Source organism: Phodopus roborovskii, unplaced genomic scaffold (assembly GCF_943737965.1).
Source record: "Phodopus roborovskii unplaced genomic scaffold, PHOROB, whole genome shotgun sequence".
Taxonomy (NCBI): Eukaryota; Metazoa; Chordata; class Mammalia; order Rodentia; family Cricetidae; genus Phodopus; species Phodopus roborovskii.
In genome coordinates this window covers 22,657,501-22,681,679 of record NW_026125295.1, presented here as the reverse complement: position 1 = coordinate 22,681,679, position 24,179 = coordinate 22,657,501, and positions in this window count along the sequence as shown.

Genomic DNA, 24,179 nt, shown 5'->3' with positions numbered 1-24,179 from the left:
CAATCTGCCCATCTATCCTGAAACCGTGTAGTATGGAAGACGTACACAGACACATGGGACAGGTTGTATGGCTTTAACTCCTGATTCTGGGTCAAGCCTGGTAGCACAGGTCTGTAATTCCAGTTACTTGGGAGACTGAAGCAGGAGGACGGCAAGTTCTAAGTCTGCCTGGGCTGTAGACTGAGTTCAATGTCAGCTCAAGTAGCTCATCCAGACTGTCTCAAAAATCTAAAACAGTTTTAACAGGCTGGGGATAAGCTCAATGATAGAGTACTTGCCTGGCATGTGCAAAGCCCTAGGTTCAATTCCCAGTATCCCCAAGCAAATATCAATAAATAGTCTTGATTTTGTTGCTAGCCAATGGGTGACTTGAGGTCCTTATTCTATGAGTCTTGGCTTTTCCCTCTCTACAGTAGATGTGATAATCCCACTGACAAAGCCCTGTAAGGATCCACTAAGAAAATCAACGCAAAAAGGCTGGGATCCAACACAAGCTCAATCCCAGTGTGGCTGACAGTGAATGCTGATGCAATGGATTTGAACCAGCCCTGGCTTCCTGGCTCTTCCATGGAGGATGGGGAGGCCTGAGATCAAGGCAGTAGTTCTGAAGGCTGGTCCTGAAACCAGGCAGCATCAGCATAGTTTGGGGTAGGCTAGAAATGCAGGGTTTGGATGACACAGGCCCCACTAGCTTGGATGCTCTCAAGCAGGGCCCAGTGTAGTGTGTTTACACAGGCCCCACTCAAGAGGAAAAGCTAGTGTGCATACTTAAGTGATAAATACAGCACCTACAGCACCTAGCTTCCCTCGGAGGTTCTTAGGTTTGCCCTGGGTGAGCCCTGAGGCCCAGTTGGGGTGCACACGTCACTGTCTCATTCCTCCTCGGAGGCGCTGGCTCTGTGACACCTGTACCAACCCTTCACAGCTGGTGAGGGAGCATGTGGGCCCCAACCTCTGCCTTGGGCACAGCTCAAATCCAGCTGGGCCCAGCACAGCCTGAGTGGGAGACACAGGCACTTGACTTCAAAGCCTTGTCAAAGCCAGCCAGGTTTGCAGTGGGGGGGGGGGCGGTCAAAGGGAAACCAATGAACAACGTGGCCAGAAAAGGGAGTGGAGAGGGGGGCTGCTGTGGAGGAGAAGGAAGCAAGAGAGCAGATGAGGGTCTTCAGCAACCTGGCAGCCAGGCGCCCAAGGCAGGCAATGCACGTGACCATTGGTTCCAGCTGAGTCCTAGCTCCTTCCACATCTCCGGAGAAATGTCACAACTGGATTGCTTCTGTCACTTCACGTTACCAATGGTGGATGCAGTATGGCAGGTGGCAAGGAAGAGAGTAGGTGGGATGCTAATCTGCACAGGTACCACTGCCTGCACTGAGCAAGAGTCATGGCTGCTGAATCGCTGGAGCCATAACTGTACCCCAGGCTGCCCTTCCTATCAGCGCCTTCAGGGCCAGGTGAGTAGGGATGAGCAGTGGGACAGGGGGCCATTGGGAGAACCCACACAGCATAGGTGCTAGGCATGCTCATGGCCTAGCTAGGGCCATCCCAAGAAATAGGGCTGCCCCTCCCCAAGAATAAGCAGGCAGGAAAGTAGCCAAGCGGAATGGATGCCACTGTCTGCTGATCTTGACCTGGTTTGTTATCTCCTTTCACCCTCTGAGTCCTCATTCAAGGTAGAGGTTGACCCTTCCCGGTCACAAAGAGGGAAGTGAGGCTGTCAGGGACACAAATCACAGTGACAAGTGGCCATGCTGGGGTCAATGCTGGGCCTCCTCTTCCTCCAGGGCTAGGCAAACCAGGGCAGCATCTGTAGAGAGTAGCCGGGTGATTCCCGAGGGCCACCCGCTCTGCTGCCTCTTGAGTAGGGGGAGGACTCCGTGTCCACACTGTCTTGGTAGTGCACAGGGGCACTCGGATCTCTGGGCATGCATGAAGCCCACATGTGAGCAGCACATCCAAGATAGGCAGCAAAGAGCCACCACCATGGCTGCAATTTCCAGGTGGGGAAAGTGTGGTTTGGGGAGGGGCCTAGCTTAGGCACCCGTGGAGGGGTAAAGGATATTGGTATGGTGCCCACCTGGAATGTAGTGCCCTGGGCTTACATGTACTGAGATGGGGACTGGGATCATTAACTGTGTACTTCGCACTGCACATGCATATCCGCATGAAGGAGACACTGTTACAGGAAGGCTCTGGTTCCTTCTGGAACAGTCCCCGAGCAGAAATGCTTCCTGCCACATGTTGGTGCTGCTCTCCTGACTTTCTACCTCACGGGGAGGTCCCATATCTATGCCTAAAACGCCCACAGCCTTCTCTGGGACCACAGGAACAGAAGTCAGAGAATCGAGGTCAACCAATGGCCACAGGTTGCTGGTGAGCTGGTGAGCTGGTGAGCTGGTGATGATGGCAACAACACCTTCTTTTCAGGTCTCCCAGGATCTTCGCACTGGCTCAGTCCTACCCAGAGCAGTTCCGCCGCCCCATGTTGGGGTCCTGGGACCCCATAGGCTGTCCTCCCAGGCATGCTAGCTTTGGAAGAAGATGGCTCCTCTAAGGACTGATACCTGCAGGGGAGCTCAGAGCCTGGCAGCCAGGTATAGGGGCTTTCCTAGTTCCAAGTGTCACGGAAGGAGACCCAACAGACAGCGTTGATGTCCCGGTGAGAATTCCCACCACCCTGTAAACCAGTGGTTCCTTGCTTGGGGATGCTGAAACCCACCCATCCACCCAGCCCTCTGGCAGGCATCCAGCCTCACTGGCCCTTACCTGCTTGACACAGAACTTTACGTGAGTCGACCTCTGCCTCAATACACACACACACACACACACACACACACACACACACACACACAGACCTGCATACACGCACTCACACACGCACGCATACATATACACACACAACTTACCTCTGCACCCTCCCCCACTCTGTCTGGGACAATGCAACTGGTGCCCTGCAATGTCCCTGGACAACAGTGCCCTACAGCTGCAGCTCTGCCTCCCAGTCATTGTCCCTACTCCCTGCTCCACTAGCAACGTCCTCCCTTTCAAGAAGCCCAAAGAAACTCATCCTTCACCCTTCTCAGGAGGTCAGACTCCTCACCCACACTCCTGTCAGGAACATTGAAAATGAATGTCACCAGCCTTTGTCTGGTGTCCCTGCAGCCAGCCCCACTCCTGTCTGATCCATCAGACTGCACATTCCCTGAGAACAAGCCTACTGCTTGCTTGCTTGCTTCTACCCCAAAAGCCTAGGCAGGCAGCTTACAGGGTTGCATCTCGTAGCCAGGTGGCTGCAGTCCCAGCTCACCCTAGCTCTTCTCCACTGCCCTGCCAGCAGAAGCTCTTCCATGGGCTGCAGTTCAAGACTGGCCTGATCACATGGGTGAAGGGCCTCGCAACTGCTGATTTTCCTTTCTTTGTCTTCCAACTATTCATCCAATAAACATTTTCAGAGTAGTATTATGTGACATCATGTTGGTCAAATGATCATTCATTTGCTCGTCATAATCTAGAAGGGAGGCAATGACTTGACAGAAGAAAGCAAGATAGCAAGCCCCACACACATTTGTGTGTGTACTCACATATGTGTGCACACATGTGTGTATGTGTTTATGTGTGTGTGTGTTCATATGTGTGCACATGTGTGTGTGTGTGTCGAGGAAGTGTCTGAGGGCACAGCAGAGAGCTGAGAAAGCTTCCTCAGAGGAGACAGAATTTGGGTTGAATTCTGTAGGTTAAATATAAGTTTTCCAGAAGAGAAAGGACGGAAGGGTACTATGGGCAAAGGAGCAGTATGTATAAAGTCATGGGGGCAACTGGATAGTTGCACAGGGAGACCCGTGCTGGCGGTGATGCCCTCCCTCTCCTGGAGGGCAAGAATCACTCATAACCTGTGCAGGTGACTCAAGCAGGCACATTTGCTGCTCTAGGCTGAGCAAACAAATCACAGTTACCATGCTGTTGCTGTGAAGGCTTCTAAAGGGAACTGGCATGGAGTAGGCTCCCCAAAGCTGTCAACTTCAAGAGCCTTTCAGTGCCCAAGATGGCTCTTGTAAGTCTGGCCAATGCACCTACTGCTGAGCTCCAGGGGGAGACTTAGGCCTTGGAAAGCAGCATCTTGGAGAGCACTGGGGCAGCCAGGGCTGCAGCCCCCAGCCTTCTCCCCGGGTTCAGCTTTTCCTTCTGAGTAGCAGTGTGTGTATCATTTTCCTCCTCCGAGCCCCAGCAACGAAGTCCCTTGTGAGCAAAGGGTTAAATTAGAGCAATGCTCCTGGGCTCTCTTTGTTGTCTTCACCCTGAGTTCTGTGGGCACTCTGTGTTCTTCCTTCAGCATCAAGCCCTATGTTCAAATTCAAGGGTAAAAGGCCTCAGGCCATTGGCCACTTCTCTTCTTCCCCTGCCTTCCCTGGACACGAAGCTAGAATGCTTGTGGCCCAGAGAAGAGGCGGGTCACACTCCCATCCTGACTGCCAAGGATGCTGCCAAGAAAGCTCTCCCAGACTCTGACCTCTACATCCCTAGCACAAAGAAGAAAGCAAGTACCCGAGCATTCCAGCCTGTGCTCATTGCCTATTCATGGCCAGGACTCTACTCCAGGGGAGCAGATTCCCTTGGCCAGGCCTGGGGTCCAGGCTGTAGTGTCATGTCCTCAGAATAAGCAGCCTTCAGGGATAAGCAGACAGCTGCTGTCCCTCTGTTGTGGGGGCCGCATTAAAGAGCCTTCCTACAGATAATTGGGCAACGTCCTGGTACATTGACAAGACCCACTTCCAGATGGCATAGAGGACCACATCGAACAATTAGCCAGAGAGATGACTCCACCTGCTATTTTTAGAGGGTGCCGCATCTGGAGGTGGGATCCCTTGGCTGGAGATGTCTGCACCAGAAGCGGAGGACTTGCCTCATAGTTCGTGATGGGCTTGTCAAGAAGTCTCACCATAGTTTCCGCTCTCTAGATGACAAATCATTCTGGTGTCTCTGCACGGAGCCTGGTCTGAGAGGAGACTTCAGACATACTCCTGAACTGGTGCTCAGCGGAGCACAGGGAAGGAAGAAGGTCCTGGCATCTGTGTTCTCCTGATTTCTGCCATCCTGCAACCAGGCTACTGGGTGGGGGCTGGGCAACTTGAGTATACCAGCAAGGTAAGGGTTTTGCTCTGGGTTTGTGGCTCTGTTCACTGACAGTGCAGTTGACGTGCTGTCCCAGGGTCACCAGGCAGCAGACTCCAGACACACATGGGCATTGGAGACACAGAGGGACACACATGAGCATTGGAGTCAGACCGATGGGAACACAGACCCAGGCCAGCTGCTGTGGCTTTGTGTGAGCTAGGTCTCCCTGCCCCAGTGGGGAGGGGGCCCTGCCTTGATGGAGAAGAACTAACCACACCACAGAGGAAAGTGGAAAGTCTCTGACCCAGAGCCTAGTGGACAACATGGTGTGTTTCTTTCATTAGCTTTGCTTTGTTCCTGAACCCTATGGCCCTCCAAGGTTGCCAGCCTTTGGACCACATTATAACAATCTCTACAGGACTTTCTCAACTGAATTCCAGTGACCCTAAATGGACTCCATCCCCTCCCTCCACTGTCCTCCAGGAGCTGGAATTCCAGGCTTTGGCAGAAAGGCCTTGCCCCTCCCTCCAGCTGCCTCAGTCTCTGGAGACCCTATGACTGCTGCTGGTGATATGCCTGCATCCTGTTCTCTGACCAAGTCGCCATGGTCACTTGGGTCCCTTCTATCCCCATGAAGGGTGCTCTAGATCCACCTGGCATTGCTCTTAGACAACCCTGGGCAAGCCACAGGTTTGCCCAGTGCCACCCTGGCTTCCTCCCCAGCACCTCTTCAAGCACCTCTTCCCTGCAGTGGTCCAGCCTCTGGCCATGGCTCAGCTCCAAGAGAAGGACTTTGTACTGAAACCACACTGGTGCAGCTGGGCTCCACTGGGAAGTTCCCAAGGGTAGTTTGGTTCTTGCCTCCAACCTTCTGCATCCTCCACATGGTGGGTGGCATTTCTATGACCTTCCTCATGCCCACCTGTGTTCTCTGGTACAAATGATTAGTCCATGTAAACTTTAAATACCCTTCTGATTTTTCTTAAGATTAAGTCTCCCTTACAAACTTCTTATTGAGTATATGGTCACAGCAACAAAACAGTAACAAATACCATTTTGCACTCACTCTTGGATGGGGGCTTGGGCACTGCATCAACAGAGGGCCAGCCTGAAGGTCATGCACAGGGATTTGTCCATCACACCTTACAGTTGGGGACTGGAGCACTAGAACTCTGGCCTTTGACTCCAGAGTATTCCCACTGGGAAGCAGGCTTTGGCTCAAGAAACCCAGGAAGTGGAAATTTACTAACCTGAATTTCAGGAGAGTTCTTGCAGACAACACTTAAAAATACCCAACAGCTTCTCACATTTCTTCCAATACTGAATTTGATATGCACACATGGGGAGACCCTACCACCTCCCTCAATTCTTTCTCGGCCCTGTGTGATGTTTCACCATTGCACGTTCACAAGTTTTAGATCTCACAAAGATGATAAAGGGTACACAGCAAGGCAAAAGTCATTCACCGCCTTGTATAAATCTATTCATCGGACCATTCAAGAGCAAGTGTTTCAAGGGCAGGTCCCTGAGAGAGAAGGTGTGTGATTGATTCCAAAGCTCCATTTTCACTCCCTGGCTCTGGCCATGCCAATAAGCAGAGGCTGGAGCACAGAAGCAGACAACCAGGGTTCCTTTGGAGAGAGCCACAGTCTGGCCCTCAGGCACTGAAGAATACACACAGAGGTGTTCAGATTTCTCACGGACAACATGTAGCTAGCATGAGAAGAATGTGTGAGCTAGGGCTAGCACACACATCTTAGCTCTGCTGTCCTGGAGAGGACCTTTGAGGAGAGGTGGGGTTGAGACTCAGTTTAGCATAGCTTGCTTTTGAACACTAACCTGTGTTTATTTGTGTCTATATAAGTGTATGTGCACACTTGCATGTATGTGGGTTTGGATTTGTGCCTTTGTGAATATACTGAACATACATGTGGGTCTCTGTGCATGCCTATGTTTATATGCATACGTATGTACATGTGTATATATAACTATGTTTAAAGTACTTGTGGGTCTGTGTATACATGAATATGTATACATACACCTACATATATGCATGTATTGCCATGTGTGTGCACATGTCAGGAGTACACGAAGGTCTTTAAGTATGAACACAAGTATGAATATGAATACATGGATACACATGTGTATGTTGTATAATGTACCTATGTATGCACATGCTGGTAGTATGTGTAGACTTTCATGTGTATACATGTGAACATGCATATGCATATTTAAGGCTTGTGTATGTGTGTCCATCCTTGTGTACAGGCACTGAAAATATGTGTGGGTCTCTCTGTGCACATTTTGGAAATAAACATGGATCTTGGTATGTGCACATATATGTGTAGGTCCACACTTGCTTGAATGTGTGCGTGTGGGTTTTCATTTACACACACACACACACATACACAAACACTGGAAGTAAGTGTGGGTCTGTGTACACATTAGTATATCTACATATGCATACATATGTATGTCCATGTAGTTGTATGTACATGGGCACACATTGGAAGTATATGTTGGTCTATACACCTGTGGGTATGTACATACCTGAATGCATATGTGTAGGAAGGATGTGCACATTTGTGGGTGCCCAAGCTGGAAGTAGGTGTGTGTGCATGTATATATGTGTGTACATGCTAAGTATGTACATGTATGTGCATGTAAGTGGATATGTGTGTACATGTGGTTCTGTATATCTGAGTGTATATGTTGGAATACCTGCATATCTGAGTGTGTGTACACATGACTGCATATGCATTTGGGTAATATCCATGTGGGTAAATACCCATGTGTGTACACTGGAAGTACATTTATAGGTGCATTCACATATAATACCTGTCTATGCACATGCTGGAAATATGTGTGGATCTATATTCACATAAATGTGTATATACATTATCTGTGTGCATGTGTGGGAGTGTGTATATCTATATGTGTTTATGCTGGTAGAACATGAGGATCTGTAAGTACATGTGTGCAATTATTTGTACACCTGCCTGCATACATGTGTATGGCTTCATATGTGCACACACTGGAGTTTCAAATATATATTAGTATTAATACATATACATTCATATATATTCATGCACACCTGCCCACATGTATGTGTTTTCATAGATTCAGGCTTCCCTGTGCATTTGGCCTCTGTGATGGAGTGCCCTGCTCTGCAAAACCCAGGGCTCTTTGGAGCAGACCCCTCTGCTTCCACATACTTTCTTCTTGGTGTATACGATACATGACAAGAAGCACAGTTAAGTGAAGAAAGGGTATTTTCTGGCTTATCGCTTGAGGAGATACAGTCCAGCCTGTTATGGTGGTCCATAGTGGCAGGATCTTTGGTGACTGGCCTCATGACATCCACAGTCTAGAAGTGGAAAATCAGGCAGGAAATAGGGTTGAGCTATCAAACCTACTGACTCCCGTCAATTCATTTCCTGCAAGGTCCTGTTTCCTAAAGCCACAAGCCCGGGACCACATTTTCAAATACACAAACCTGCTGGGATCTTTTCACACTTAAAATGCACAGCCCTAAGGGCTGGGCCTTTTCTGCATGCTGATTAAAATGCAACACTGAAGGGGAGGCAAGCTCCTGCTCAGTAGGAGGCAGCCTGCTCCCCGCTCAGCCTTATGGGTATCCTTGGGGCTCCCACCCTCCTGGTGGAGCTGTGTAAGATCCCAGGCTTGGATGAGACCTGCTGCAGAATGCCTGCACTGTCTACTGCAACTTGCATACTGCAAGTGGTCCTTGCCCACTTCTGGGCCTCAGCATCCTCAGTTGTGGGGAGGGTGGGTGCCAGGCATCTCAAAGATGTGTTTTGTCAAAACTCGCTGAAGCCTACTCTTTAGGTTAGGGTCCATCACTCCCTGTAAGTGGGGCTGGGGGCTGCCAGGGACTGGAAGCCATGAGCGGAATAGGGGAATAGGGGAGAAGATTGATTCTTCTTGTCTCTGCCCATCAGGTCACCCCAATCTCAGAGAAATTTGGCATCCCACACCGCCAGCTTGCTCAGCAGCACAGTGGAGGGAGGGAGTAGTAGAGCACAAAAGTCAGAAGAACATCCTAGCATTCTCTTTTAGTCCTTCTGCTACCCTCTGGGGGTTTCCCTTCTAATGACACTTCAGCTGCATCTAACTAGAGCTACAGAAAAAGATAACCGATCATGTTTTGTGTAAAAGAAGTCCAAAGGCAGGTCCACAGTCTGCAAGGACCTGGGCTCTGCTACACTACTCTGCAGCTGTTGGCTCCTGGTCCTTATCACCATGTCCAGCATGGCTGCTGAAGCTCCAGCCATCACATCTCTGAACAAAGTAATTCATATTGTTTTTAATGAAAAAGTTACTGAGGGCACCATTTGTCTAAAATTAAATGTATATATTTGAGTATAGTTTGATGAGTTTGGGCTAAATACCTTAGCTGAGATATAGAACAACTCCTCAGATACGTTCTCTCATACCCTTCTGCAGACAGTATCTTCAATCCTGTCACTACAGACTACCTTTTATGCTCTAGAACTTTCCACACACGCTGTCATTTTGTAAGTGTACTTCTGCTCCTGTAGTCTCTTCCCAAGCACAGTGCTCTTCAGAACTAGACATGTTACCATGTGGCATGCGTGGCTGTTCCCTTGGTGACACTGGTAGTCCTCCACGCCATGGACATCCGTGTTTTCCCCAGCACATGGTGGTACTCTTACATACTTCCTCCCTTCCTGTCCAGATGCACCTGCATCCCTCTTGGATGTCAATTGCCAAATACAGCCCCACACAGATGCTAAGAAATGTGGCTGTTTGGTTGGCCAACTGCTGGTCCAGGGGGGAAGATGGGGGTGGATATTGAAGGCAAGGAGAAAGTGAGTTCCAAGAGAGTCTTCTTTCTTCAGAGTTATTTAGTTCACCACAGCAGTGGGACAAGGCTTTGGATTTAGAGCTTTTTCTCTGTCCCCATTTGACCACTCCACAGTCAGTGGTAACTATCCATTGCCAGTGCCCAGGGCAGCATCAGGCAGGAGGAAATCATTTGATCTCCATGGAGACTGGCTGTGCACCAGGTACTGAGTGGTCCCTTTGCTCTTTTGACCCCTGACACAGCTCAGCTGTGGAAGTTGATGCCTATAGAGTCACATGACTGGTCAGTGGTGTCCTCAGACCTCCAGATCCCCAGTTCTGCAGAAGTTTCACCCTCATCACTGAAAGCAAGCTAAAGTAAGATTCCCAATCCACTTTCTTAAAGGCAGAGAAGATCCATAAATAAACAGTGAGTCAGAGGCTCTGCCCTTGGCCCGAGAGGCCAGCCATGGACCCCTGAGAGACCAGCCACATATCCTTACTCTCTAATTCACCCAGGACTTCTAATTCTACTTCTCTCCATTTCATGCCTATAATGTATTAACATAAACAATGGTGCTGACAGCAGCTCAGGGCTCACAGCTCTCGCTGGAATCTGACTGGTGATTTTCATCAAGGAAAAAGACTAAACAGGTTAAGATGATTAAATTTTCTTGAACCTACAGCTAAGCCTAATCAAAGCCATTTGTGCAGAGGTAGGGGTGTGTGTGTGTGTGGATTTTGTGTGTGGGGGTGTGTGTACTGTGTGTGTGTGTGTGTGTGTGTGTGTGAGTGAGTGTCTATATGTATTTTGTGTATGTTTAGTGTGTGTGTATTTTGGGCATGGGTGTGGTGTGTGTGTGTGTGTGTGTGTGTGTGTGTGTGTTGTCTTTTCCTGGGAAGTTGATTGGCAGCTTCAGATGGCTGGTTGAGACTTCTGAGAACACAGTATTAAATGGGGAACTTTCTTCAAGTGGCATTCCCACAGGCCCTTTCCACTTCTCAGTGGGGCCTGGGTCTCAGTTTCCTCAGCCAAACTCTGTTTCCCTTGCATCCTGTCTGTGTCTTTTCCCTAAACCGAGTCCTTTTGAAGTTGTGTTCTCCACACTGAACATGTTTCCTACTTCATGGGGCCCTGGTGGATTGGCGAGTCTCTCTGAGCATGAGATCCTAAGCCAACCCTTTAATCTCCTGGGGCGTAGTGGCCCAAGTTTGAGAGAGGAAGGCTGTCTGCTCATCACTTAGTTCAGTACCACACACCCAAACGACCAAAGTCAGCACCTCCTGCCCATGCTCTTCACACAGGAATTCAGACATGGGTGGTGTGGGGGTGGGACCGCCTGGATCCTCAAGGGTCAGAGAGGACAGAAACACATGGGGATCAGGGATCAGCTTCCATATTCTGCAGCTGGCATCTTCCAACGTTCTCTCAAATCTGTTTTTCATGTGTAATCTCAATGGATCCCAGAGCCAGATCAGGAATAAAAATCCCAAGTAGCACTGACTCATTGATTACTTCAACTGTATCACCCCAATTCCATATTCTTTTCCATTCCAGCATCTGGCAATGCTAGATTGTTATTGGGCCTAGTAGTATGGAAGGAGGCCTGGCACTTTCCACGTTTTCTTACCCAAGTCCCAGGGTATTCTGTGGCTGGGATGAGAAAGGCAGAAGCAAAGCAACTGGAAGATGGAGGGCTAGAGCTTTCTCTGTCTTCTCTCCTCCCCCACCCCCTGGTCCTGTCTGCAGGATCCTCTAGGATATCAAGGACTGGCCATTTACCCCTATAATGCTGGCCGTCGCTCTCCCCAGGAGTGCATCTGTTGGCTCTTTGGGGCCCTGCTTGCTGCAAGCAACACTTCCATGGCCTTCCCAGTACTCCTCTAATCTGCCCTGCTCACAGCCTCTGCTTTTCAGAGGCTCTCCTGTCTCTCCAGCAGCACCAGGAGAACTAGATCCCCAGAACTCCTGTGATACCCCATGACCCCTGGGAAACATGTGAGATTTCTCTAAAGCCCTGTCCTCTCCTCCAGAGGCCACTCCAGCTCGCTCTCTGGAACCCTGGAAAGGAGCAGGAGTCACTGTACTCAGCCCCTCTCTGTGCATGCTCCAGGTAATATGGGCTGCTGTCATGCACTGTCCTTCCCCCAGCCCCAGGCAGAAGGAAAGCCTGTGGATTCCAAGGCTCAGGAAAAGTCCTACAGTTCATGGGTGCAAGCTTTCCCACAGAAAGCTACCTCCCAAATTCTACCAGTACTTTGAAGTCCTCTAAACTTGTTGGGGAGCACCCCTTTCTTTTCCACAAGGAGAAGATGGAAGGACTTTTGGTACCCTTTCAAATACTATATCCCTTAATGTAGCTCAGAGGGGACACGTGGGATGGACAGATGCTGCATCATCCCCACTACCTTTTAGCAATGTGCATGGATACAGCTAGCATCTTTGTAATGCATTTTTAACTTTGAGGTGCCAATCATTAGTCTATAGTATTAAGATTATTATTACATAACACCCAGGGTTTCTTCTAGTATTTTCTCCTAGAAAAACAAACTAAACCCAAAGTGATTAGAAGGAAGGAAATAGAACAGAAGGAAAAGAAATGAAACATAAGAGAAAGCAATGGAGAAACTCAGCAAAACTGAGACTCATTCTTTGAAAGGATCAAAAAATAAATGTTGACAAAATTTAGAAGAGAAATTACTCTTGTGTCCCTACTGTGGTCAGGGTCTGTGTTACTCTGAAAGGCCATGTGGATGTCTGTGGTCTGTGATGCAGCCTGAAGCCATTATGTCCATGGGTTGTGCTTTGGATGGAGGCCATACTGATGTGGGTAGAATTTGCTGCCACCTGAGGCCATGATGATGTCCAGGGTGTGGGCAGCCCCTGAGGGCCCTGTCTGGGGCCATGTTCTTAACACAGCAGGGGGCTGTGTTCATGGTCTATGCTGTTACCAGAAACCATGTGGAGACCCATGACCCATGTTTCTGCTGACTGTGATGAGCAAGGAGGCTACTTTTGCCATGACATTAATGACAGCAGATGAGCAGTTGTGAGGGAGAAACATGGAAGGCTTCTGTGACAACCCCTCTCCCCTGATGTAATAGCCTACACAGGAATTCACTAAGGAGAACTCTTAAAGAGTTTGATGGAGGATCCAAAGAGTAGCTCTCCATACTGATGGCTTCTGGCACAGGTGGGGGAGGGGAAGGACAGTTCTATTTAAGGGGTAGACCACTAAGAATTTGACCATGCTCCAGAGAGTATATAGATTACACAAAGTAGACTTTCTTTTTTTTTTATTTTAATTTTTCACTTCTTTTGATGGGGAGGTCACAATGTGGGTGGACATGGAAGGAATGGAAAAGGATTGTGATGGGTGCATGTCATGAAACCCCAGAGGATCAATAAAAACGTTACATGGATGGGAAAAGGGAAAGAAACAACTCAAATAACTAAATTCATAAATGACACAAGGGACATCAATACTGATCTAACAGACGGCTAAGAATGAAGACTGTGACATGTGCTAATCAACATGATAACTTGGACAACTTCCTACTGAAACTGACCAAAAAAAAAAGTAGAAAATATAGATAGATAGATCTATAATAACAAATTAGAATTCGTAATTTCAAAATTTTCTCAATACACAGAAGATCACTGGTGAAATTCTGCTACACATTAAATAATTAATACCAATACCAATGCTTTACAAGCTTTCCAATACATACATACATACATACATACATACATACATACATACATATATACATGGAACACTTATGACTCATGTCAGGCCAGGATTACCCTGAAGGAAAAAAGCAACAAAGACATCACAACCAAAGAAAACAACAGGTCAATATACCCGTGAACACAAATGTAAAAAGTCCTCAACAGATATCAGCAAATGTTTATTTATTTAGTGTGTGTGTGTGTGTGTGTGTGTGTGTGTGTGTGTGTGGGTCACAGCAGGCGCGTGCGTGCGCACAAGCCACAATGAATATGTAGAAGTCAGAGGACAATCTTGGGTGCCAGTCCTCACCTCATTCTATGCTTAAGGCAGAATCTCCTTTGAATTTACTTGGCTGACTGGAAGCTTCCAGGAATCCTCCTGTCTCATTTCCCATCTTGCCATAGTATGGCTGGGATTGAAGACATGCTGTTCATGGGTTCTAGGTATCTGAACTATGGTCACCCTCACATCCCCAGCCCAAACACCAGCAAACTCAATTCAGCAAGTATTAGCAGTATACCATGATCAAGTGGGATTTATCTCAGCAAAGCAAGAGTTTCCTTTGTTGTTGTTTTGTTTTTCAGAGCAGGGTTTCTCTGTATATAGCCCTGGCTGTCCTGGAACTCACTATGTAGACCAGGCTGATTTCGAATTCACAGAAATCCACCCGCCTCTGCCTCCTGAGTGCTGGGATTAAAGGCATGCACCACCACTGCCTGGCTACAAGATTTTCTTAACATCTGCAAATCAATTAATGGGATGCACTGTATGCATAGACCAAAGAATAAAGGCCACTGCTGTCTTCAGAGATGCTGAACACGTTTGGTAGAGTCCAAAAGGGAGGCAAGAGGGCAAAGTTGCTACAGGCTGGGGAGCAAGCTAAAGAGACTCAGGGGAGACGGTTTTATTTAGGGGTGGAAGGAGTAAAGACTGTATTTCTGAGAATACGATGAAGGTCAAGCTACACAGAGAGCCTTGAACCATCGTTTAGAAGGGATCAAAGCCTGAGCCATGAGAACTTTGCACAGTGCTTAGACACATGAAAGCAACACATTAGCAATCTAATCTGCACTGAATTACCCAGTGATCAATGTGTATACACCAATGTGACTCCAAGATACCGGGTAATGATCGCCAAGACTCTCTGGATGATAAATTGCAATCTAATTTACTTCTGGGGTGGATCCAGATTTTGCAGCTGTGAATATATATATATATATATATATATACATATATATATATATTAATTATTTGAGGCTCTCTACAAGAAAAGGAAATGTGAAATAGAAATCAGGGAAAAAATGTACGTTTTGGATTGAGAAATCAGGACATGTCCACAGCCACTTCAGAACACTCAGCACATTGGGAAGCAACATGGCGGGGGGGGGGGCGGGCATCAGACCGGAAGGAGGCAGGTTTCTCAGCCATTAGTGATATCTGATTTTTGTCACCTGAGGGATGGGGGGGGGGGTAACCTGCACATGTGACATAGTATATGGGCCTCAGAAGATTCTTGCACAAGAGAGGACTTGGACTTAGGGTCTCCGCAGCTTCTTGGTGACTCTGCCTGTGTTTTCAGAAGTCTTTATGTTTAGGTTTGAGAGAACCAGCTGCCAACATCTTGTCCTAACCTCACAGCATTCAGTCACATTCGGATGGCTCCAGGCCAGCTCTACCGTAGGACTTTACACTACAGTACAATGGCACATGTGTCCTGGCCCCTGTCTGCCGGTTCTGAGCATATTGGACTCTCCAGAGATCAAAGTTATCAGACCTGGTGTAGATCAGGAGATTCTAGGGTGTGACCTCAGAGCCCCCCACCCCAGGCTCTATCCACTCTCACACAGTGCCTTCCCCCTACTGCATTGACCCTCTGAACCTCCCACTCACCCAAAGATGCCACAGCAGCCTGGCCAGTGAGGCTATCTATGTAACACCAGGACATTTCAGACCAGGACAAGTGCCTGAAAGGGACCCTTTTCTGGGCCTGAGAGGGGGCAGGGGCCAGGACCATGGGGGAGACAACTCTCCGAGCTTCATGATAGTGACCTGAAGATGAAACTGTGTCCTGAACAATCTCACTGCCATTGGCTCACACCTGAGTTGTGTATCAGTGGACATGTCCAGCCTTTAGCATCATAAGCAGGGAGGTCCCAGACCTGCTCCCTGTGTGTCTGTCTGAGTTACCTGGGTTCACCTTCAGTATCACTTTCAACTGATAGGCTGGAGAAGAGCCTTCTTCTGCTCTTCATTCCCTTTCTAGAGAGGGTGTGGGGACATTAAGGTTCTACAGCACTGACTTTCTCTATACTTTTTTCCTGAGTCTATGGACCCATTTCACAGACAGAAAAACTAAGGCCCATAAATCACCAGAAGTCTGCCTGACTTAGATGGTCATACATTTTCAGTCTGCTGTGTTGTCCCTTGAATAAATGTGGATTCTCTCTCCTGAACCCCTAGTCCCCTCACAGGGTCCCCAAGGAAACCACTCCATTCCTCAGAACTGTAAGAGTAAACAGACAAGAGCTGGGAGAGAAGATGGCATGAAGCATCAGAGGAACACAGTGGCCTGCCAGGGTTGTGACTGTCAGGATCTAACAAGGGGTACTCATGGCCCACACCCTCAGGCCTGCCTAACTTTGGGGACCATGACATCTTTGTATGTCAGCATGGATCAGCCTGATGGATGTTCACAGCTGAATAAGTAGCAGTATTTGGCTGAAATATCCCAGCCTGCTCCCCTGGAAAGAAAAAGCATAGCAAAGGGAAGCCTTGAATGCAGAAACAGGGGTAGAGGCCCGTCTGAGCCCTGCTGGGCTTCCCCTCAGCTGCTCATCAGAGCACAGAACTTGGAGACATAGTACCTTGGCTCTTAATCCCAGAATAATCATTTCTAAACTAGAGACCCTAGGGAAATCGCTTATTCCCAGAGCTCCAATGTTGCCATCTGTAAAACCGGAGTGAGAATGCCTATCTATATTAGAGGATGATTGGTTGGCTTACTTGTTCAGTGAAAAACCACGTGGCACATTTTTAGTGTCACACTCATTGTCAGCCTGTGGCTGGCAGCCCAGAGACTTGAGCCACACACTCCGTGTGAGTTTTTGTGTGGCCCACACTGCCCCAGACATGGGTTTCCCACAGCTGCCAAGCCTCTGTCATCTGCCTCACCGGTCCCTCTACTCACCGGTCTCAGATTTCCAATTACTTGTCCTGTTTTGAATTCAACTGGGATATTAGCCGCAGTCTGGCTTTATAAATGACGGCATCTTCAGTGTTCCTGGCTTTCTCACTCACTCCTCCATCTCCCTCCAGCAAGCTCCATTTCCTTTCATTAAGCCCCTTGCTAAGTGCTCAGCAGGTGATGTGCGTTTGGAATGGCCTTTGTTCTGGGATTGGGTGCTTTCTCAGGGCTGGGGACTGCAGAACTGCCTAGCCCTTTGAAGTCTGACATCCATCCCCACAATCAGGGCAGTGGATAGCTCAGGAGAGAGGCTGCCAAGCTCTGGCTCCGGCCAGCCTTCCTACCTGAAGCGGGGTGGAGGGTGGGTAGGGGGTGGGGGGGGTGGGAGGGGGGTGAAGTGTGAGGGCACCTCTGCCATGCCCGCTCTTTTATGTGACATTAAATGAGGACTGGAAAGTCAGCCGGGGTCATGAACAGGGTACCCACTTTGCAGACAATGGCACAAAAACAAAACAAAACAACAAAAAACAAACAAAAACAAAACACAGCTCCCCAGAGCCATCAAGATACCAGGAAAACTGCCAAGACTTGGGCATTGCTCATCCTGGGTTTGAGTCCTCTGTGGCTACCTAAGTAAGCAGTTTGCCTTAACTGCTTTCTGTGTGAAACCGGGTGATGATATCTGGCTCTCTGAAGGTGACTTATGGGAGTCATCTGGAGTACCAGCGCTGCCACTGTCATAATTCTTGGCAAAAGGCTCAATAAGACAAGGTCCTCATTGCCAGCCTCCATCCCTGCACATCCATGAGGTCCTCTTGCGCTTCTTCTGGACAAAGAATGGACCAACTGTGTAGACCCTTCCTGGATGGATGCAAGCCTCGCTCACTGCACACATCCCTCTGCTGAAGCCATGCTGGGTCTGTCTGCTCCATCCAGAACTGATTATTACTGTCTTTACCACACAGGTGAGGGGACAGATGGGCTCAGTAAGCAGTGGCCATGCTGTAGCGACTGAACTGAGTGAACTCAGCTAGACACACTCTATAGGCCAGTCACTGCCATAGCTGCCGACTCTTGCCAGATGAGAAAGCTTCCCCTGTTCAGAGCTTCTGCCTTACTAAGCACCATCCACAGGTGAGCCATGACAAACACTGCAAAGACAGGGGTGCACAGAAGGCTGAGTGTGAATCCCCAGAGCAGGGCCTGCTGCATGGAAACAGCCAGAAAATGTCACGACTCGTGGAAGGTATAGAAGGCCTTGGATAATGAGCACCACAGTGACTGTGGCTGCCTCTTGTAGACACACATCTGTGGGCATATCTGTGTCTCTGTGAAGCTGGCCAATCTCATCTCCTCTCCACTGACCTGGAAACTCCGGCTTGCCCCCAAACCGACGTAGTCTTGGGGACCAGAACAACCCAGTGGAGAGGACATCGTGCGGCAGGCAGGGAGAGGGCGCAGAAGTCTCTACCAGGCAAACAGCAACAATGCTGGGACCTCCTTCCAGAGAGCCAGAGTAAGAGACTCAGTGTGCCTCAGCCCAGCCCTGCCCTCTGGAGGGAATCAAATGAAATAAATAAATACGGACATGCTGCTCCCAGGTATGGTTGAGGAGAAGGTTTATTGTAGATATGGGAGAGATCAGAGCCAGAGGCATGGAGGGGGGGGCAGATGGGGCATGGCCACAGGAGGAGAGGGGTAGATAGTAGTGAGAGAGGAAGAGAAGAGGGAGCAAAGACAGCACCTGGGAATCCAGACACCAAGAGGAGGGCCAAGAACCAAGAGAACATGAAGCCAAAATGCTGAGGGATCGTGCTGAGGGAAAGGAAGCAAAGTCCAGCCCCCGGGAGGGGGAGGGAAAAGTTTAGGGTAGGAGCAGGTGGGACATGCTGGGAGGAGCCACAGGTACTGACCCTTGTCCTGGGTTTCTTTGAGGCCTAAGGGAATCCATCCCCCATCCTGCCCACCCTCCCAGGCTCTGCCTCATCCTCCCTCAGAGACTCCGGCCGGCCGTCTAAGTGGCCAAGTAACACTGTGTGTCACTCAGAGACATTATTCTCACTCCAAGCCACACTCCCACCAGCGCCTCAGCTCTTCTCCGGGTCACCAGCACTGGGAGGGGGGGGCATCTCAGGCAAGTCACTCAGGGAGCCAGGAAAGGCTCTGAGTTGTGACCGCAACCGTTTGTTTTTAAGATCATTTTTCTTTCTTTTTCCCCTCCTTCCCTTCCTCTCTCCTTCCCCCCTCTCCTTCCTTCCTTCCTTCCTTCTTTCCTTCCTTTCTTTTCTTTTCTTTCTTCCTTTATTTATTTTTTGTATTAGGAGCTGAGCTGCCACATGCTATATACTCTACCACAAGCTTTATCCGCGGTCAATTAAATTTTAGTCTCCAAATTTTCCCTTGTAAAGTGTCTGCTCTTTCCTCTTGCACACCCATCCTGTGCTAACAGACCTAACCTCTGACTCCAGCGCAAGAGAAAAATCAGCTGAAACCCATTGAGTCTCCAAGTGATTTAGGACGGCCCATTGCTGGTTCTGAGTGCTTGTTCACTCAGAGCCCCGGGACTCTGTTTTCCTGTCCCAGTTCTGAGACCTCAATTTCACTTTTTAAAGTGTCCCCACAAAGGGACCGGAAGGCTATGGGAAAACTCCAAGTTTTGATGGCTCAGTTCAGCGACTCCAGTTTAAATAAAGTGCCTCTGGGCAAGCAGTCCCGTGGGTCACATGTTGATCCTTAAACCAATTACCGTGGCCCAGGATTGTGATTGGCCAGGTCGGTGTCATGTATCTGATTTGGGAGGAGCTTGAGCCAATTCTGTGAAGACGGCCCAGCCTCTGCACTGGGTGGGCCAGTTCCTGAAAGAAATTTGCTTCCAGAACGAACAGGAATATGCAAGGAACAAACAGAGGGACAAGCGTCACCAGAGTCCTCCATTTAATAATACAAGAGAAGTACCGGGCTTGTGCTGTAAGGCTCATCTACCGCCTCAGGGAGACAGCACAGCAATAAAAACCAGGCCGAGCCTTGGTCTTTGCTCCATCTCATCAAAGCCCAAGAGTGTGCCCTGAACTCAAGGCTGCTGGAGTTGAAGAGAGCAGTCTGGGGCAGTCGGGGAGCTTCTTGGAGCAAGTAGTGGGACTTATTCCACGGGGTCCCAGAGCCATCACCAGGACCACACTGGGGGCACAAGGGGACAGGAGGGCCTTGGCCTTCCAAAGAGCCAGAGCTCCACCCACAGGACCCGAGCCAACAAGATCAAAATCTAATTTACTCATTAGTCGTGTTTCTTCTGTACAAATCAAATCATGAGCTTTTTTTCCACATCGTAAATATTGTTTTAAACTCTTACTCGTGGGCAATTAGATTACAAGCATCGCCTGTTGAGCTATCCACCAGCACATTTGGCGGGCCTCTGGCTGCTTTGTGAGCAATTTCCCCTTTTAAAATGTTTCCCGGTGATCTTCAAGGGTCTTGAAAATCTTCTCTTAGTGGTTCATGAGGCCCCTGTCTTTGGCCATTAATCTCCTGAACAGCCCAAGAATGGTCCTGACTTCTCTGGGGTTTTGCAGAGTCGAGTCCACCGGCTTTCCCTACTGCCGCTGTCCCCTGAGGATTAAACATCCAGGAGACATTTGCCACCCCCCGCCAACCTCCTGCCCCTTCAATCCTGTCTTCAAGCTGAGCCTTGTTCCCACTGCAGGAAGTTGTCCATTTGCCCTTCCTGGGCCTGGGTTCCGAGTTCCCTTCTCATCTCTCCTTGGCCTTCTGTGATCTCTACAGCTGCCCGAAGATACTTGTCCAGCTGTCACTCTGACCCATTCTCTCTTCCCTTTCCACTCAGCGGCTGCCTCGACTGCCGGGATTTACCCAGGGTAGCTGGGTCACAGGTCCCTCTCATAGGATCCTCAAAGCTCAGCTTCGCATAGCTAGCCACCAGGGCCACCACCTCCCCAAGGGCCTTCCTCGGTCACCTCTCTGGGCTGGCCTCATCCACAGCTCACTTTTTCTCCTCGTATTTAGAAAATGTACACTATTTAAAATTTATTCTTTGATAATTTCATGTGGGAATATTGTATTTTGGTTATATTTATCCTCCCCAGTTCCCAACCGGAATCCTCCCAAACACATCTCTCTCTCAACTTCATATAAATAAATAAAACCGGCTTCATGGCTTTGTGCTTGTATGCATGTGTGTGTGTGTGTGTGTGTGTGTCCATCCCATTGAGCTCAGCTAGTGCCTCCCACAGGTTCTCACACGGCCACAACCCTAAAGAAAAGCAAGTCTCCCTCTCTCAGCAGCCATCAGCTGTGAACAGCTCCTAAGCTAAGGCTCTTGAACACCACTGCCTATCTTGGAATTCTGACCAGCCGGATCTCCTGAAGGATTTGTGTAACCATGACCCAGTGGCAATGTCATGTCCACAAGACGCATGCCACAGCTCTCTCCGCATCTCCGGGTTCTTACAGTCTTTCTGCCATGTCTCTTTCTTCAGACCTGCCTCCCCTGGTGACCACCCAAACCTTCTAGACTAGAAGCTGAATAAGGATGGAGGACTTGTCTGTTTGGGGCTGTGTCCCCAGCCTGGCACTATATGAATAAGTGCTGGCTGATGTGAGACACTGGAGCTGCTTCCAGCATCTTTAGCAACTGTCCAGTTTAGGGGAAGAGAGGACTGTTCGTCCTGCAGCCCGCCTGGGATGGAGGAGCTCCCAGGCTTCCCGACCTCAGCTTTGTGGCCGCCTGGGAGCTGTTCTATTTCATTCGGAGTTTGGCCTCTGGAAGGCCAGGGAGTTCATGGGAAAGGAGTCTGGCTCCCGGCACCCCACCCCACCCTACCCAGGGAAACCAGGAAGTATCTCCCCCTCTTCCTGCCAACACATTCCTAACTAAGCAAGGTAGTTGATGGGGCACACCTAGTAGGCCAAATCTGGGGAAAACAAGACAGCTGAAAGCACTTTCTGAGTGGGAGCTACAGTGTGTTCAACTCCTTGTGGTCACAATACCAGTGAGAGCATCATTCTGCTTCCAGGAAGTGTAGAGCAAACACACACACACACACACACACACACACACACACACACACACACACAGAGCAATATGCGGCAGCTGTGTTCTGCTGTTTGGAGTAGATACGCACACCACTGGACCCCTCCCAGTTTTCAAGGGTTCTTACCCACCTCTCAGCATCCAAAGCACTCCCTCTCCTAACCCTGGTCCATCTGTCCACACCTGCACTCAGTAAGTGTACTATGCTGGTCATTTACACTTGGGTGTGAAACTAACATCTGTTCTTTCTCTTTAAGGATCTGACATAGAGCATGCACCTCTAATTTTACAGTGAGATGTCTTGTGTCCTAGGAATGAATCGGAGGCTTTGGGTGTGGCTTTGGGTGGGGCTGGATAGAAAGCAGCCCCACAGCTCTGGAATGGGCCATGAGGGTCCAGGTTCTTAGCTCCCTCTGCATGCCAATGTGGTTCTGAGGGTGATCGCTGTGGGATGGAGGAGATGCCATTGAAGCAGTCCTGTCCCAGAACACACTGGGTAAGGCAGTGAACTGAGGGACAGACCATGAGCCTTGCTATCTACACCCAAGATTTAAGGGAAGGAGGCCATGCCTTCCTGTCCAGGACAGTCTCCTTAGATGTCGCTGTGCAAGCCTGAGCAGAGCACATAGGAGGCAGATGTGGCCGGTGTCACTGCAAAGCTATACCAAGGTGGGGCTGCAGGGGGATTGCGGAGCTCAGAGAAGGAGAGCCTCGCTCAGCATGCAGGATGGGGAATCCCTTCTAAGAAGACATCATCTGGACTTGATCTCGAAAGCATCAGGACAATCAGGGACATAGACAATGGAAATGAATTGTACTCAGGGGCCCCATGGCCACTCCAAAAGCGGTGACTGCTCCACGGCTATGAGTGCACTGTGTTTGGCTGGGAGTCATCAGAAAGGCTGGAGAAGTTGGAGGCTGGGCACACAGTAGCACCCAGCAAGTGCTTGCAGCTGCTTTGTTGCCCCAGCACCTTGGTTGCCATCATGAGCCCTGAGGATCCCTTAGGGTCTAGAGTGTTAAGTGATGGTGTAATGTGTCTGCAGAGGAGGCCCAGACGAATCCTTGCATGCTTTGTTGAGAGTAGGTGAAGTGGGGTTGAGGGAGGATGCTGGGATCTGCAGGGAAGTTGCTGAGTATCCAGAGCTCAAGCCACGTTGCTAAAGATGGTACAGCTGGGGCAGCTGGTGGTTAATTACAGGTAGCAGAAGTAGGGTTGCAATGACGGGGGATGGACCAGGGTTAGCCTGAGAGTGTACGGCCTGGGTTGCTGAGCTGATGTCTTCCCAGTGCCTGTGTCCAAGTGTGAATAAAGGATGCAGGTGTGTTCTGCACCGTTGGAGTGAGATTTCTGTATGACATCCAGGTGGAGGCCTGGGTAGGTCAAGGCAGCAGACCCCAGAACATACTGAGTCTACCATGCATTCTCATAAGAAACATTCCCTGAGTGTTTTCTACAATTCCAGACACGAGGCCAGGCCTGCTCTTGAGAGATCCAGAGACGGACCAACAGACCTGGCAGCTCCCCAGAGCTGGAGTGGGAGTGTTTGAAGATACAGCTCTTCCTGGGCTCTGTCCTACCTGCTGCGTAGCTGTGAATATTGGCTTATTCCCTTTGATCTCCAGGTTTGTCTGTAAAGTCCAGGTGGTGGCACCTGCCCTGGTATGCCCTGCCATGGAGATTGTCACAGGAGGATGGGGGATGGTGGTGACTGATATGTCCAAATCCAGAGCATTAATTTGTTTCCTGGGAACTCTGATATGCAGGCCAGAGGTAACAGAAACACTGGAGTTCTAGAAAGGGAGCCAGCCAGCAAGAGGACAAGCCAGGATGCTGCCCTCTGGCTCCCACGGCCTCTGACGCCCTATCATCATGAAGGGGAGCTGCTAAGGGCTTCCCAACCCAAAAGGGAAAACAAGCACATTCTTGAGATTAGCAGAGGCAAACACAGCCAGAGGCTTGAGTTCCCATGCATCAGCCAGGCTGTCCCCAGGAGAGAGGCTGGGTATTGTGGGTTGAATGAGGCCAGGGTCTCCATGAAGACCACCTGCTGGAGCCCCCCACCCTGGCTCAGGGAACACACTTTGGGCTTTTGTCATATTTCCCATGGCTCAGGGTTCATCTCACAGCTGGGCTCTGCAAGCATGCTGAGAGCTAGATGGCCTACCACCGCCACTACCCCCAGCCACCAACACCTGCCAAGGCCTGTGCCAGGCCTGGGAACGTAGAAATAGTGATGGCATGCTTTGGAAAGTATCCCCTGGGGAGTCCCTG